Raw genomic sequence first — 15,415 nt, 5'->3', positions numbered from 1 at the left:
AACTACTTTAGGTGAAGGGAAGGACAACACTCAATTCAGGGGAGGTCAGCGCAACTGGACTAAACCAAAAGCAAAAAAGTTTCCTGAATAAACTGAATGCTTCGAAGGTCAGCGAAGCAGGGGCAGGGGTTTGGGGACCATGGTTTCAGGGGACAACTAAGTCAATTGGCAAAATAAAATCTGCTAAGAATACATCCTTCATCCCACTTTGAAGAGTGGCATCTGGGGTCTTAAACGCTAGCAAGCGGCCATCTAAGATGCATTGATGAGTCTCAATCCCCCTGGATCAAAGGAGAATGAAGAACACCAAGGACACAAGGTAATTATGAGCCCAAGAGACAGAAATGGCTACAAGAACCAGAGACTACATCATCCTCAGACCAGAAGAACTAGATGGTGCCTGGCCACAACCAATGACTGCCCTGACAGGGAACACAACAGAGAACCCCTGAGGGAGCAAAAGAACAGTGGGACGCAGACCCCAAATTCTTATAAAAAGCCCAGACTTAATGGTCTGACTGAGACTGGAAGGACCCAGGAGTTCATGGTCCCCAGGCCTTCTGTTGCTCCAGGACAGGAGCCATTCCCGAAGCCAACTCATCAGACATGGATTGGACTGGACAATGGGTTGGAGAGAGATGCTGATGAGTAGTGAGCTACTTGCATCAGGTGGACACTTGAGGCTATGTTGGCATCTCCTCTCTAGAGGGGAGATGAGAGGGTAGAGGGGTTTAGAAGCTGACAAAATGGTCACAAAAAGAGAGACTGGAAGGAGGGAGCAGGCTGTCTCATTGAAGGGAGAGTAATTGGGATTATGTAGTAAGGTGTATATAAGTTTTTACGTGAGAGACTGACTTGATTTGTAAACTTTCACTTAAAGCACAATAAAAATTATTTAAAAGAAAAAGTAAGTTTCAGAGTCTCTTCTGACATCCATTTTGGTCTTTTCTTTCTTTCCTGTTTTCTTAATGACCTTTTGCATTCTTCATGTATGATGTCCTTGATGTCATTCCACAACTCATCTGGTCTTTGGTCATTAGTGTCTGTTAGTCTGTCAGTTTTGCTACCTTAGGGGCTTGCGTGTTGTGCAATGTTGGAAGCTATGCCATCAGTATTCGAATATGAGCAGGGTCAGCCATGGAGGACAGGTTTCAGCTGAGCTTCCAGACTAAGACAGACTAGGCAGGAGGACCCGGCAGGCTACTTCAGAAAAGAATTAGCCAGTGAAAACCTCATGAATAGCAGCGGAACATTGTCTGATATAGTGCTGGAAGATGAGCTCCTCAGGTTGGAAGGAACTCAAATGACGACTGGGGAAGAGCTGCCTCCTCTAAGTAGAGTCAGCCTTAATGACAAGGATGGAGTCAAGCTTCTGGGACCTACATGTGCTGATGTGGCATGACTCAAAATAAGAAGAAACAGCTGCAAACATCCATTAATAATCGGAACGTGGAATGTACGAAGTATGAATCTAGGAAAATTGGAAATCATCAAAAATGAAATGGAACGCATAAACACCAATGTCCTAGGCATTAGCGAGCTGGAATGGATTGGTATTGGGCATTTTGAATCAGACAATCATATGATCTACCGTGCCAGGAATGACAAATTGAAGAGGTGTGGTGTTGCACTCATCATCAAAAAGAACATTTCAAGTTCTATCCTGAAGTACAACACTGTCAGTAATACAGTAATAGCCACACATATAGGGGAGTCCAGTTAATATGACTGTTATTCAAATTTATGCCCAGTCTTAATCTTCTAATGCTGCTGGAACAGAAATACCACAAGTGAATGCCTTTAACAGAAGTCTATTCTCTTACAGTCTAGTATACTAGAAGTCCAAATTCAGCGCGTCAGCTCCAGAGGAAGGTTTTCTCTGTTGGCTCTGAAGGAAGGTCCTTGTCATCAATCTTCTAGAAACATCTCCTGGAAGGAACTCCAGGTCCAAATGACATGCTCTGCTCCCAGTGCTGTTTTCTAGGTGGTATGAGGTCTCCGAGTTTCTACTCATTTCTCTTTTCTTTTATCTCTTGTAAGATAAAAGGTGGTACAGACCACACTCCAGGGAAACTCCCTTTACTTTGGATCAGGGGTGTGACCTGAGCAAGGGTGATATATACCACCCTAATCCTCTTTAACATAATCTAATCTTGCCTCGTTAAACACAGGCAGAGATTAGAATTTACAACATATGGGAAAACTATATCAATTATAAAATGGAGGGGAACCACACAATACTGGGAATCATGGCCTAACCAAGTTGACACATATTTTTGGTGGACACCAAAAATCAATCCATGACACTCCACTCTTTGGCTTCCAAAAATCCATGTCCTTGCCACATATAAAACACATTCACCTCATCATATCATACCAAAAGTCTTAAATTAACTCCAAGTCCAAAATCCAAAATTTTCTCTTCATCTCTGAAATCTAGAATAGAATTATCTGCTCCTGAAGGACAATGGTGCAACACGCACAAGGTAGACATTCTCATTAAAAATGGAAGAAACTGGAGAGAAGGAAGAGATAACAGGCACCAAGCAAGCTAGCAGAACACATTGCATTAGCCTTCAAGGTTTGAAAATAATCCTCTCTTATCTGAAACTATTCACACAATAGCCCTGCACTCCAGACTCTAGGTATTGGCTACACACTTTGGATTCTGAGTGGAGGCCCCTTGGCCCTGGGCTTCAGTTCTGCCTTCCAGGCCCAGTGGGATGACAACTCTATTGCCTCGGCTTCAGGCACACCATTGTCCTAGTTCATCTGAGTGGCGACTCCACTCAGAAATACCAGAGGCCATGGTTCCACTCTTTGAAATCCCAGAGATTGTGGTCATACCCTTTGAGACTGAGGCAGCTCAGCGTCCTGTGTTCTTTGTTTCTTCAGCTTCTGCTTCCGTGTTCCTTGGCTTCTCAGCCACTCAGCCTTCTCCATCCATGTTTGCCCTGCTGGGGCAAGTGTTCCATAGCTCTGTAGCTCTACCAATAAGCTCCTGGGGGCACTTCACCCTGCCAGTAATTTTCAGCTGTAAGGTACTCAGCTCTCTTTCTTCATGGGTCAGGAAGCCTAGCTCCACCAATATGTGCCCAGAGCCACCCTACTCCACTAGGAAGCCTCCTGCACACAGTCACTCAGCTGTCTTGCTCCATGGGTCAGCTTCAGCACAGTCTCATGCTGAAATCCTGGTTTTGCTGCTCCCTCTGCTGCTGCCAGTCCTCCACTGCGTCTCACCATCTGAGCAGTCTCCGATGTTTACCGTTCTCCTCACTTCCTTCTGAGTCATCTACCCACTCACCCCACTCCCAGTACCAAATGCTGCCTTAGTCTTCTAGTGCTGCTGTAACAGAAATATCACAAGTAGGTGGTTTTAACAACCAGCAGTTTATTCTTTCACAGTCTAGGACCCTAGAAGTCCAAATTCAGAGCTTCAGCTCCAGGGGAAAGCTTTCAGCTCTGGAGTAAGGTCCTTGTCATCAATCTTCCCCTGGGCTAGGAGCCTCTCCATGCAGGAACTTCAGGTCCAGAGGACAGGCTCTGCTAGCTTTGCTGCTTTCTTGGTGGTATAAGATCCCAAACTCTCTGCTCACTTCCTTTCCTTTTATCTCTTGTAAGATAAAAGATGGTGCAGGCCAAAGCCCAGGGAAGTTCCTTTTACACTGATCAGAGATGTGATCTGAGCAAGGGTGTTGTGTCCCACCCTGATCCTCTTTAACATAATCTAATCTTGCCTCAATAACCACAGGCAGAGATTAGGATTTATAACACATAGAAAAATTATATCAATCACAAAATGGAAGACAACCACACAATACAGGGAATCATGGCCTAACCAAATTCACACATATTTTGGGGGGACACAATTCAATCCATGACTTGCAGCAACCACTAATACCAAAGCTGAAGAAATCTAAGATTTTTACCAACTTCTGCAGTCTGAAATTGATCAAACATGCAATAGGATGCATTGATAATTACTGGTGACTGGAATGCAAAAGTTGGAGACAAAGAATAAGGATTGATAGTTGGAAAATATGACTTTGGTGATAGAAATGATGCTGGAGATCGCATGATAGAATTTTGCAAGACCAGTTACTTCTTCGTTGCAAATACCTTTTCACCAACATAAACAGTGACTACACACGTGGACCTTGCCAGATAGAATACACAGGAATCAAATGAAGTACATTTGTGGGAAGAGATAATGGAAAAGCTCAATATCATCAGTCAGAACAAGGCCAGGAGCCGACTGTGGAGCAGACCATCAATTGCTCGTATGCATGTTCAAGTTGAAACTGAAGAAAATTATAACAAGTCCACGAGAGCCAAAGTAGGACCTTGAGCATATCCCACCTTAATTTAGAGTTGTTGCTAGGTGTCTTCAAGTCAATTCTGACTCACAACAACCCCATAAACCACAGGATGAAACACTGCTGGTCCTGAGCCATCCTTACAACCATTTCCATGTTTGAGCTCATTGTTGCAGCTGCTGTGTCAATCCATTTCATTGAGGGTCTTCCTCTTTTTCATTAACCCTATACTTTACTCAGGAAACCCTGGTGGCATAGTGGCTAAGTGCTATGGCTGCTAACCAAGAGGTCAGCAGTTCAAATCCGCCAGGCACTCCTTGGAAACTCTATGGGGCAGTTCTACTCTGTCCTATAGTGTCACTATATGTTGGAATCAACTTGACGGCAGTGGGTTTAGTATACGTTACTCAGCTTGATGTCCTTCTCCAGGGACTGGTCCCTCCTGATTACATGTTCAAAGTATGTGAGACAAAGTCTCGCCATCCTTGCTTCTGAGGAGCATTCTGGCTGTGTTTCTTCCAAGACAGATCTGCTCATTCTTCTGGAAGTCCACGGTACATTCAGTATTCTTCACCAACACCATAATTCAAAGGCATCAATTCTTCAGTCCTCTTTGTTCATTGTCTAGGTTTCTTGCGCATATGAGGCAGTTGAAAATACCATGACTTGGGTCAGGCACATCTTATTCCTCAAGTGACATCTTTGCTTTTCAACACTTTAAAGAGCTCTTTTGGAAGAGATTTTCCTAATGCAATATGTCATTTGACTTCTTGACTGCTGCTTCCACGGGTGTGGATTGTGAATCCAAGTAAAGTTAAATCCTCAATAACTTTGAAATCTTCTCATTTATCATGATGTGGCTTATTGGTCCAATTGTGAGGTTTTTTGTTTTCTCTGTGTTGAAGTGTAATCCATACGAAGGCTGTAGTTGATCTTCATCAGTAAGTGCCTCAAGAGTTCATCACTTTCACTAAGCAAGGTTATGTCACCTGAATATCATAGGGTGTTAATGAGTCTCCTTTCAATTCTGTTGCCTTGCTTTTCTTCATATAGTCCGGATTCTGGGATTATTTGTTCAGCATACAGATTGAATAAGTATGGTGTACTACAAATCTGACACAAACCTTTCCTGATTTTAAACAACTTTGTTAAGATTACAGCCAAGAAAACCCTATGTAGCAGTTATACTCTGCACACAAGGGTCGTCATCTGAGTCACAACCAACTCATGGAAACTAACAATAGCAAGGTTCCTTCAAATCCTGAGTTTCTATTTCTCTCTCTCTCGCTATCCATTTACATTTGAGTTTGCACAGGTTGTATTTTCCATGGTTATCTAATAAAACCATAAAAGGCATACTTACTTGTGTTATCAACCATAATGTTACGTGGATTTTGTCTTCAGTATCTCTTTCATTTTAAATGAAGGTAAAAAATAATTTTTGAAACTAAGTGTTTTTATTTACAAACCATGATGGTTAATTTTATGTGTCAACTTGGCTAGACTATGATTCTCAGTGTTTTGGGCGAGTACTATGCTAGCGCTCTTCCATAATGCAATCTAATGTAATCACCTTCTATAATGTAATCAATCAATTAGTCTAAAGGAAAGTTTTCTTAGAGTGTGGTCTGCCTACAGACTAATAACAGATATTTTGCAGAACTTACACTCTCTCTTGACTCTGCACTTCCAGTTGCCTGACTTGGAATGCAGTCCTGCAGAAGTCTCCAGCTTGCCATTTGACCTACAGTTTTAGACTTGCCAGCCCCCACAAGAGCATGAACCAATCTTTGGAAGTAAATTTCTCTCTCCCTTTGTGTGTGTGTGTGCGTGTGTGTGTGTGTATGTTTCTGCATACATATATAAAGGAGCCCTTTGGTTAAGAGCCAGCCGCTAAGCAAAAGGTCGGTGGTTTGAACCTGCCAGCTCCACAGGAGAAATATGTGGCAGTCTGCTTCCATAAAGATTACAGCCTTGGAAACAATTCTACTCTGTCCTACAGGGTCACTATGAGTTGGAATCGAGTCGAGGGCAATGGGTTTGGATATATATATATACATATAATCTACTAAAGCCAGAAACTGTAAGGTAGAACCTGTTAAAGAATGAAAATTCAGATATTTTCCACTAATAGAGAGTAATAGAAATCCAAAGGTAGAAAATTTGAGAGACCTGGAAAAACAAGGCAATCTCATCGAGTTCTGACTCTCACAGATTTCACTGTATATTTTTTTTTATGGTTTACTGGTATTATGTGTGCATGTGTGTGTATGTGCATTTACGTGGGTGTGTGTGTGTGTCTCACTGGTTCTGTTTCTTCAGAGAACTCTAAGACACAAGCATACGTAAAAATAAGCAAAAGCAGCACTTTAAAATGTAGACTTACATATTGGATTCATTATGTGGTGATTATTTACTTTCAAATGAATTGTCTTTAATCTTATTTAAATAGAATCAACAAAACAAAAACTAAACCTACCCATATCAGATTAGAATTAAATATGTTCTATAAAGCAAAAACAATGCATTAAAATTCAATTCTGGTTTCTGATTGACTTCGTTTGATAGTGTCTTGCCTGTTAAACATTTCTGAAGGCCTTTATGCCATTGGAATCTTTTGTCCTTTGGCAGGTAAACCTGTTCCTTCAAACTCTGGTCCATTAGGGTGCTAGCCAGGAGGCAGTGTGCCATGTTCAAAATGAATTGAGCCCCTGAAGGAATCCCACTAACAGCCTTATTCTCTTTCTGAGCCCAGTCCCAAAATCAAGGTAACAAAGCTACTGCTAGGTTCTCCGCAGAGGAAATATTGGATAAACATGCCATGCAATTTATTTAACAGTTTTTCAAGCTCAAATCAGTTGACAGAGAATTTCTGGACAGAGTTTTGTTTCCTTATTCCTATTTCTGTAAACTTATTAGCATATCGTGACAGTAGAAGCAATTACTAATAAAAAAAAAACAAATCTTAATAGTAAAGGGTGTTCCAGTAAAATTCAGACCAAAAAAAGTGGTTTCTAGTCTCAGTATTTTGGCATGCCTGTCGACAGTCATACAGACAAAAATATGTATTAAGTTGTAACTCAGCAATAGGCTTGAAAATCATCTATACCATTACTATTATTATTTTGCTGTCTCTCATGGGGATATAAGACATCTGGTTTCAAAGATAATGGCACTTACAATTATTTGCATCATAGCCCTAGCTAACTAGATAGCTGAAAACATCTGTTATGATCTTCAGCTTCTCTAACCTGTCCCCAGAGAGGCTTTGATTGTGGAAGTATTCGTTTTTTTTTTCATCTCTCTCTGCAATAATTATTTTCGCAGAATAAGAATTGCTTGATACTTAAGGAAATAGGCTCTAATGCTGCTTTTCTTTGTTTTTGAAGTTAAAGATGGAGAAGAGGGCATTACAGAAAACTTTCTAAGAAAATTATTTTGCCACATCTCAGCTTTATTGTCATAGCTATATTGTGTTACCATTTCAAACTATGTCCATTTTTTTTGTTATATTAGACTCATTAAAAATAAAGGAACTAAATTTTGAACTGATGCATCAGAGATTCGCTAGATTTCTGTTACTATGATCCATTGAACCTTGCTGACAAAGCCAATAAAAATGCTTTGATACACTAATCAAATGATTAATTAGGAAGTTTTATTGGCGATGCTACCATTTGCTATCACCAATATCACTAGTATTCTAGACTCTGGGCTTTCTTCCTGCATTAGATTCCAAGCTCATAGAAGAGCCATGACTAACACACTAAAGAATTAAGAAAGCCCACTGCCGTCAAGTCCATTCCAACTTATGTGTTTCAGAGCAGAACTACATTCCTTAGGGTTTTCAGTGGCTGTAATCTTATGGAAGTAGATAACCAGGCCTTTCTTCTGTGATGTTGGGTGGATTCAAACTGTTAACCTTTTGGTTAGTCGTTGTGTTGCTGTTGGTTGCTGTTGAGTTGATTCCAACTCACGGCAACTCCATGTGTGTCAGAATAGAACTGTACTCCATAGAGTTTTCAAAGGCTGATACTTTGGAAGTAAATCACCAGGCTTTTCTTCTGAGGCACATCTGGTTGGACCAGAACAGTCAACCTTTCAGTAAGTAGCTATGCTTGTTAACTGTTGCACCACCAGAAAATCCCTTTTGGTTAGTGGCTGAGAACAAAAACTTAGCCAAAAATACAATTATTAAACTAGGAAATGTATACAATTCAGCAGAAAAAAGTCATTGTGGACAAAGGAAGTTGCAAATGGAGATTTTAATCTGCAATGGTTAGCACACTTCATGACAGCAGCATGTCAGTCTTGGTTCACTCGAGTTAGGCCTGTAATTATTATTTGTTGACTACTTGAATAAAATGTGGAAACCTTTAAAAAAAAAGATCAAATCTTATATGGCTTTGAAGAATGGATGTGATTTTTGTACTTTGAAAGTAGCAAATGGTGAGAGGGGTAGTGTGGTAATGGCCTTATGAAAATGAGCTTGGGTTTAGAATGAAAGGTGGGCAAGGGAGATGAGGAAGGGTGCCTGCTGGCAAAGGGAAGGGAAAGAGAGTAAGGAGAAAACACTTGCTGTTGTAGAAGGATCATAGGAGACATAATGAGAAATATATTTCGTGCTAGCATGAGGCTATATTATAAACCAAACCCGTTGCCTGTCATGTCAGTTCCAACTCATAGAAACCTATAAATGCTGTGTTAGAGAATTTAAATAAAACCTATCTTTGAAGTTATTTAAGAAGAATAAAACAAGAGGCTGCAAGTATGATGACCATTTGGCCTTTCAGGTAAGAAATCACAATGTCTGACGCAAGAGTAATTGCAGTAAAGTTGGAGGACTGTGAAGTTTGAGAGAGCATAGCAAAGGGTTAGCGTGATATGTAAAGCAAAGAGAAAAAACCTTCAACTCTGGAAAATGGTGATAGCTTTAATAAAACTTAAGGTGTTGCATAATAAGAGGACTATGGAAAGACTATGTTGAAACGAAAGATAACTTGAGTTTAGGGCATATGAAGTCTGAGGAATCAACCAAGCACTTGGGTGGAAAAATTATTTATTTGGAAATGCAGTACTGGAATTCTATTGAAAGACTATATTTGGAGCTATAGAATTTATAGCCAGTTAAAACCAGTTGCCACTGAGTCAATGGCCAACCACGGCAACCCCATGTGTGTCAGCGTAAAACTGTGCTCCATAGGGCTTTCAATGGCTGACTTTTTAGAAGTAGATAGCTAGGCTTTCTTCCATGGTGATTCAGGGTGGACTTGAACCTTCAACCTTTCAGTTAGCCACTCACCTCATCAACTGTTCGCACCACCCAGGGACCCTTGGATGTGTTGGAAAATACACAGAGAAAAATTTCTCAAAGCAAACATTAGTTATTTTTGTTTAAATTACAAACCCATTTTGGAATGGTTCTAAAAATATTTTTCTCATATCAAATCATTGTTTGTTTTTGACAGTGTTTGGGCCTTTCATTATAGTGTTAAATATTTTATATGATCTCCTCGTTAAGCCTGTATATTTGACCAAATTTTACATATCATAATTACAATACGGCACATGGAATTAAGCTATTAGAATTTAAGGATAAATTAGTGCATGAAAGTTCTATTTAAATGTACTAAGACACATTTCTCCTTGTAAAATTAATATTTAAAATCTGCATAATAACAAAATTGACAAAGAATGCATTTATCTAATTAAACAAAAATACTTCCCTAATTTTTTTTTTTTTATTTCCCCAAATACATCCATATCTCTTGGTTAACTTTTTTGCCTGTTGGTGCTGTGAGATTTAGGTGAAGCTCCTACTCTTTTTATAAATGTTCTTCAAGTTCAAACTGCTAAAAGCCTAGGTGAGTGCAATTTACTCAGGAGAATATTTTATACTACAAGAGAAAATAAAGGGCAGCAAGAAAACACGTTTCCTAGTTATGCAGTAGATTTTTTGTCTCTCTTTTCTTCTCACAAGATTTCTTTGCTCAATCTACAGAGCATGAACTGCTTCTGTCATACGACAATTTTTTATAGATGAAGCAATAGCACCATACATCCACCTGTGGAAAATCGGCACAAGGGCCTTCCAATAAAGTTTGTTGGTTAACTCGCCTTTCTGAGGTTAAAAATCAAAACATGAACAGAAATTCTGCTGTGATAGGAATTCTGATTTATAATTGACCAGACTTTGGAGAATTCAAGAAGTCTCAATAAGGAAGTTGTTTTTAATAAAAATCATTGTACATAGGTAATAAGCTTCCCCAGAGGCCTACTGGCTTTAGTATTACAGAAATGCATTGTAGGTTTTTTCTTTATTTTTTAATAACATTTATATTTTGTCAGAAAATGCTCATATATCATTTACTGAGTAGACACAAATGCCATGAATCAATAAACTCTGAAAACATAGTTGTAATAAATTTCAATTTAAAATAGTCATACACATATGATGTATTAAGTATAAGTAATGTATAGTTTTATGTAGATTCCACATAGGTAATTTCTCCATATTTTTAGAGTGAGATTGGGATAATGTCACCTATAAAAATTAAAGCAAAGGAAAATACTGGTTCACAGTACAGGAGGTGAGTCATTGTGTAACTGACCTATTTTTGAAGCAGTTTAAAAATATATTGCTTTGCAACCATTGAATTATTGCAATCAATGTGCTTAAAAAAGTATACTATAATGGCAGATATTGTTGGATTAATTTTGGCGTGAGTGATAAATACTCATTTGTTAATTCTAAAAGATTATGGATTTTGAGAATTTATATGCATGTATATACATATTTTTTAACACAGGCAAAGAAAGAAAGAGAGAATATATCTGATGGATTTATGAATTATTTTGGTTGCTAGAGTTGCATTCCCTTCATTACAGAAGCAATTCAGTAATTAGGTATTTTCATATTCTGGATAAAACATCCTTCAATACACTAAATACGTTTTGCTACATTTTTGCTTACCATAGCAATTAGTGAACTATTTTGTACTTTCTGTGGCACAGGTATGTGATAATAAGAAGGAGATGCTTTGAATACTTCCACTGGTATTTAGATTGTTAAGAAGTTAGCTTCTATTTTAAATTAATAAATTGGCATTCTGATTTCTGAATAAGACTTTTATGGGTTTGATTAGTGTTTCTCAGCCCCTGAGGGACTGAGAAACTTTAACAAACTGATAGAACTAAATTTTTGACAAGTCATTCATGGACCATTTTGTTGCTCTTCTTGAACATCTCTACAGTAACTAAGGAAAAAAATGGAAGAGCAAATAAGAATTTAAATTTAGATTTTTAAAATTTTACCATAAAAAAGATATTTGGGGGGTACTAATTTTGAATCTAAAGTTACCAAAAACCCATTTTCACAGAAAGCAATACATTTTCATGGTTAGCTCTAGTAACACAAGACAGTAATAAAAAAATGAGGAGAAATTAAATAAATAAAATATTAGTTTCAAGGGAAAATTTGAAAGGTAACAGGCATTGATGATCAGCCATTTAGATTATCTACCATCTACTGCTCTTTTTTTTTTTACTGCTCTACAGCTGAATGCTTATAAGACAAATTTCCAGCGTTTGATGATTCAGGCAAATATTTTAACCTTGCTGACCAAAACTCAGGGTTCTCTTACCTAAAAGTTTTACTACATATGCCCAATTTTTTTTTCCCTCCTTTCCATAAATAACATGTTACTTTCATTACTCTTCTTACAATAGTAACTTTATACTAGAGTGGTGTTTCTTTAATACTTATTTTTAGTCTCCACAACGACAAAGTACTAGTGTGAAATATAAGTTGTATGAACCTATATTGTTTGTCGTTTCTGCTGTTTAAATGGTGTCCTTTGAATTAAACCTGTTGCCATTGAGTCAGTTCCAACTCATAGCCACCCTATGTGACAGGGTAGAACTGCTTCATAGGGCTTCCAAGGAGTGGCTGGTAGATTTGAATTGCTGACCTTTTGTTTAGCAGCAGAGTTCTTAACCACTGTGCCATGTCATATGAATTAGGAATCTATTAATTTATTCTTATTAAATATTCACTCCTTTCTCATTTTGTCTCTCTTTTCCTTATATTTACTCCTAAATAATCAAGACTGCAAGGGAAGGGTTAAGGTGTAATTCTTTTACACTTTTTGTATTTTACCCTGCTGCTTAAAGTATTTAATACTGTGCTGATTCATCCTAGTGAACCAAGGAAAGTCTATCTGTTCCTCAGTCTAACATGGAAGAAAAGACTGGCATTTTTCCAGCACCACCAATTGCCATATACTGTACAGTATATCTAATTTTATCCTCACAACAGATCTAGAAAACTGATATCTTGATCTCTAGATTACTGAGGAAATTGAGACAAAATTTCAACAGCTTGTTCAAAATGGCTTTTAGTTAAAGATCTTTATTTTCAGTTCTATTTCATTTAAAAGTTTGTGATTTTTTCATATAATTAGTAGCTCATAAATTCACATCTTTTATGTGACACTACCATTTTTTGCCATGTTTTTGTTTTTATTGTGTACCGTTGAGCTAATTCCTACTCATAGAGACTTTTAGGACAGAATAGAACTGCTCTGTAGGGCTACCTAAGCTAAAATCTTTACTGGAGCAGATTATCACATATTTTCTCCCAACTTTTCTGTTAGCAGTTGAGCGCTCAACCATTGTGCCACATACAACTTAAAAGATTTACTATTTTCTTTTAACTTAATATTTTAATTAAATAAATTTATATTGAAGTGAAAGTTCATATCACTTGTGTAAATTAAAATTAATATCCTCTTTTTTTATGTAAAGAGACTGTAGCCATAACAATAAATACAACAGACCACAAAATACTGCTGACTTCCAAATGTTTTTGAGTCCAAAAGAAGCTCTGTTAAAAAGGCAAATTAGTGATAGAGATATGTTAAAAGCATACCTGAACAAAATGGGACTTTTATCTTTAAATTTATCAGAGAAGAATAAAGGCTATTAATAAAGTAGAATTTTTCTCCTCACGGTTCTTTATCTTTTTCCAATGATATGTAATGGTCTACGCATATTCCACTTAAGATCACACTAGGATTCATACTGTTTATGCCCCACACATGGGAAATGCAGTAGTACACTGCTAAACTTCAGGAAGAAACAAATACTCTTTAGGGTACTTTCTCCTGGAGTCCAGAATAACTAACTGTTATCTCTGCTGGTTTAAATATTTGCTTCATATTTGTTATGAGTTGAATTGTATTTTTTTTTTTTTTAAAGATAGGTTGAAATCCTGACCCCACGTACTTGTTTTTAAATTTAACTTTTCAAGATGTTATTAGTTAACATGAGGTTGTTCTAAGTAGGGTGAAGCTTAATCCAATATAAGCGGAGTCTTTATAAAAGAGAAGCAACACAGAGGGAAGAATATCGGGTGATATTGGAATTGTGCTACGGCTGCAAACCAAAGAATGTCTGTGGCTTTCAGAAGTTGAGAGAGATAAGAAAGGACATTCCTCTAGAGCCTTCGGAGAGAGCATGGCTCTGTAGACACCCTGAATTTTGACTTCTAGCCTCCAGAATTGTGAGAAAATAAATTGCCATTCTTATAAGCTACTTAGATTGGGGTATTTTGTTATGGCAGCCTTAGGAAATTAACGCAATATCTGAGAGAGTCATTAACCCAAAAAAACCCACTGCCGTCGAGTCGGTTCCGAGTCATAGTGACCCTGTAAGATAGAGTAGAGCTGCCCCATAGAGTTTCCAAGGAGGGCCTGGTGGATTTGAACTGCTGACCTCTATGGTTAGCAGCTGTAGCACTTAACCATTATGCCACCAGGGTTTCCAGAGAGTCACTAAACAATAAATATTTGAGATTCATGGAAAATTCTTCTATACATCAGCAATAGAGAGAGAATGTTATGCTTTATTTTACAGATTGGACACATTAACCCAGAACAAGTAAATATTCCAAAAGCAAGTAAAATAAAATTCAATTTGAAATATCGCTTCCATTTGCCTTTCACAAATCTATGATAATCTGTATTCCAGCACACACACATAAAAAATTATATACTCAACTATAAAAATACATTCCTGGCCATTTAAAACTGAAGATAACCTTATAGGTTATCTAGCATGATTTCCTGTTATGATAGGTGGGGAAACCAAGGTAGAAATAGATGACTTTCCAAGGGTCAAACATTAATTAGCAGCATGCAGTAACTAGGGTTATGTCGTCATTCTTTAGATTCTTCCCAGGATTATGTTTATTCCTTATATAGAGAATGGGCACAACAACAACAATTAAAAAACAAACAGGTTTTCCTAATTTCAAATTGATAAAACTTTTATAAAGAAAGATGGACCATGTATTTCCATCTATTTAAGTAAATATTTTGCTTCCAAATCTAAATTTTACACTGCAAGGTATATCCGGATGTATACACGGAACTAAAAATTCTGTGGTTACAGCTGTATGATCAAATGTCGTGTACTGCTTGTTAATCACTGTCCTACCCTGATTAACAAGTACAAAACAAGTTTAAACCTTAAAGAGTAACAAAGAGGAATTGAAGTAGAGCATTCCTATTGAAGGATATCACATAACATCACAAACTATAGAAATCTTGCATGAATTATTGAAGTTGCTATCTAGCACAATTCTGAGAAATAACTCCTACTTTAAATGCCACCAAATACTCTGAAGATGTATAAACTACTGGTACCGCCATGGCTGCAACAGGACTAGACGCTACCTTTTTCAAATGCAGCATCTTAATCAAGTTGTGTTTTACGTACAAAACAAAGAGGCACAGGCTGGGTGTATGCGGAACTGCTGAATGCGGAACTGCTGAAATAGCTTTCTGATTACACTGTGTGGAGGGGTAGCTTTGCATTGCAACGACTTCAAATCTTCCGCAATCCATCAGATTGGCTACATATCTTAATTCAAGCAATAAAGCTATCAGCTACTTTGATAGCACCTGTAGTTTATCAAGTCCTGTCATGGCGTCATGGCGTTACCAGTAGCCTATCTAATCCAGGTATAGCCATGCCCATACAACAATTGGTTGTAGTAATTTTTTAAGAAGTTGATGTATTTCTCAATACGAAGTTAA

The sequence above is a fragment of the Elephas maximus genome, chromosome 24 (genome assembly GCF_024166365.1).
Source record: "Elephas maximus indicus isolate mEleMax1 chromosome 24, mEleMax1 primary haplotype, whole genome shotgun sequence".
In the NCBI taxonomy this organism is placed as follows: domain Eukaryota; kingdom Metazoa; phylum Chordata; class Mammalia; order Proboscidea; family Elephantidae; genus Elephas; species Elephas maximus.
Note: the sequence above shows the minus strand (reverse complement) of the source record.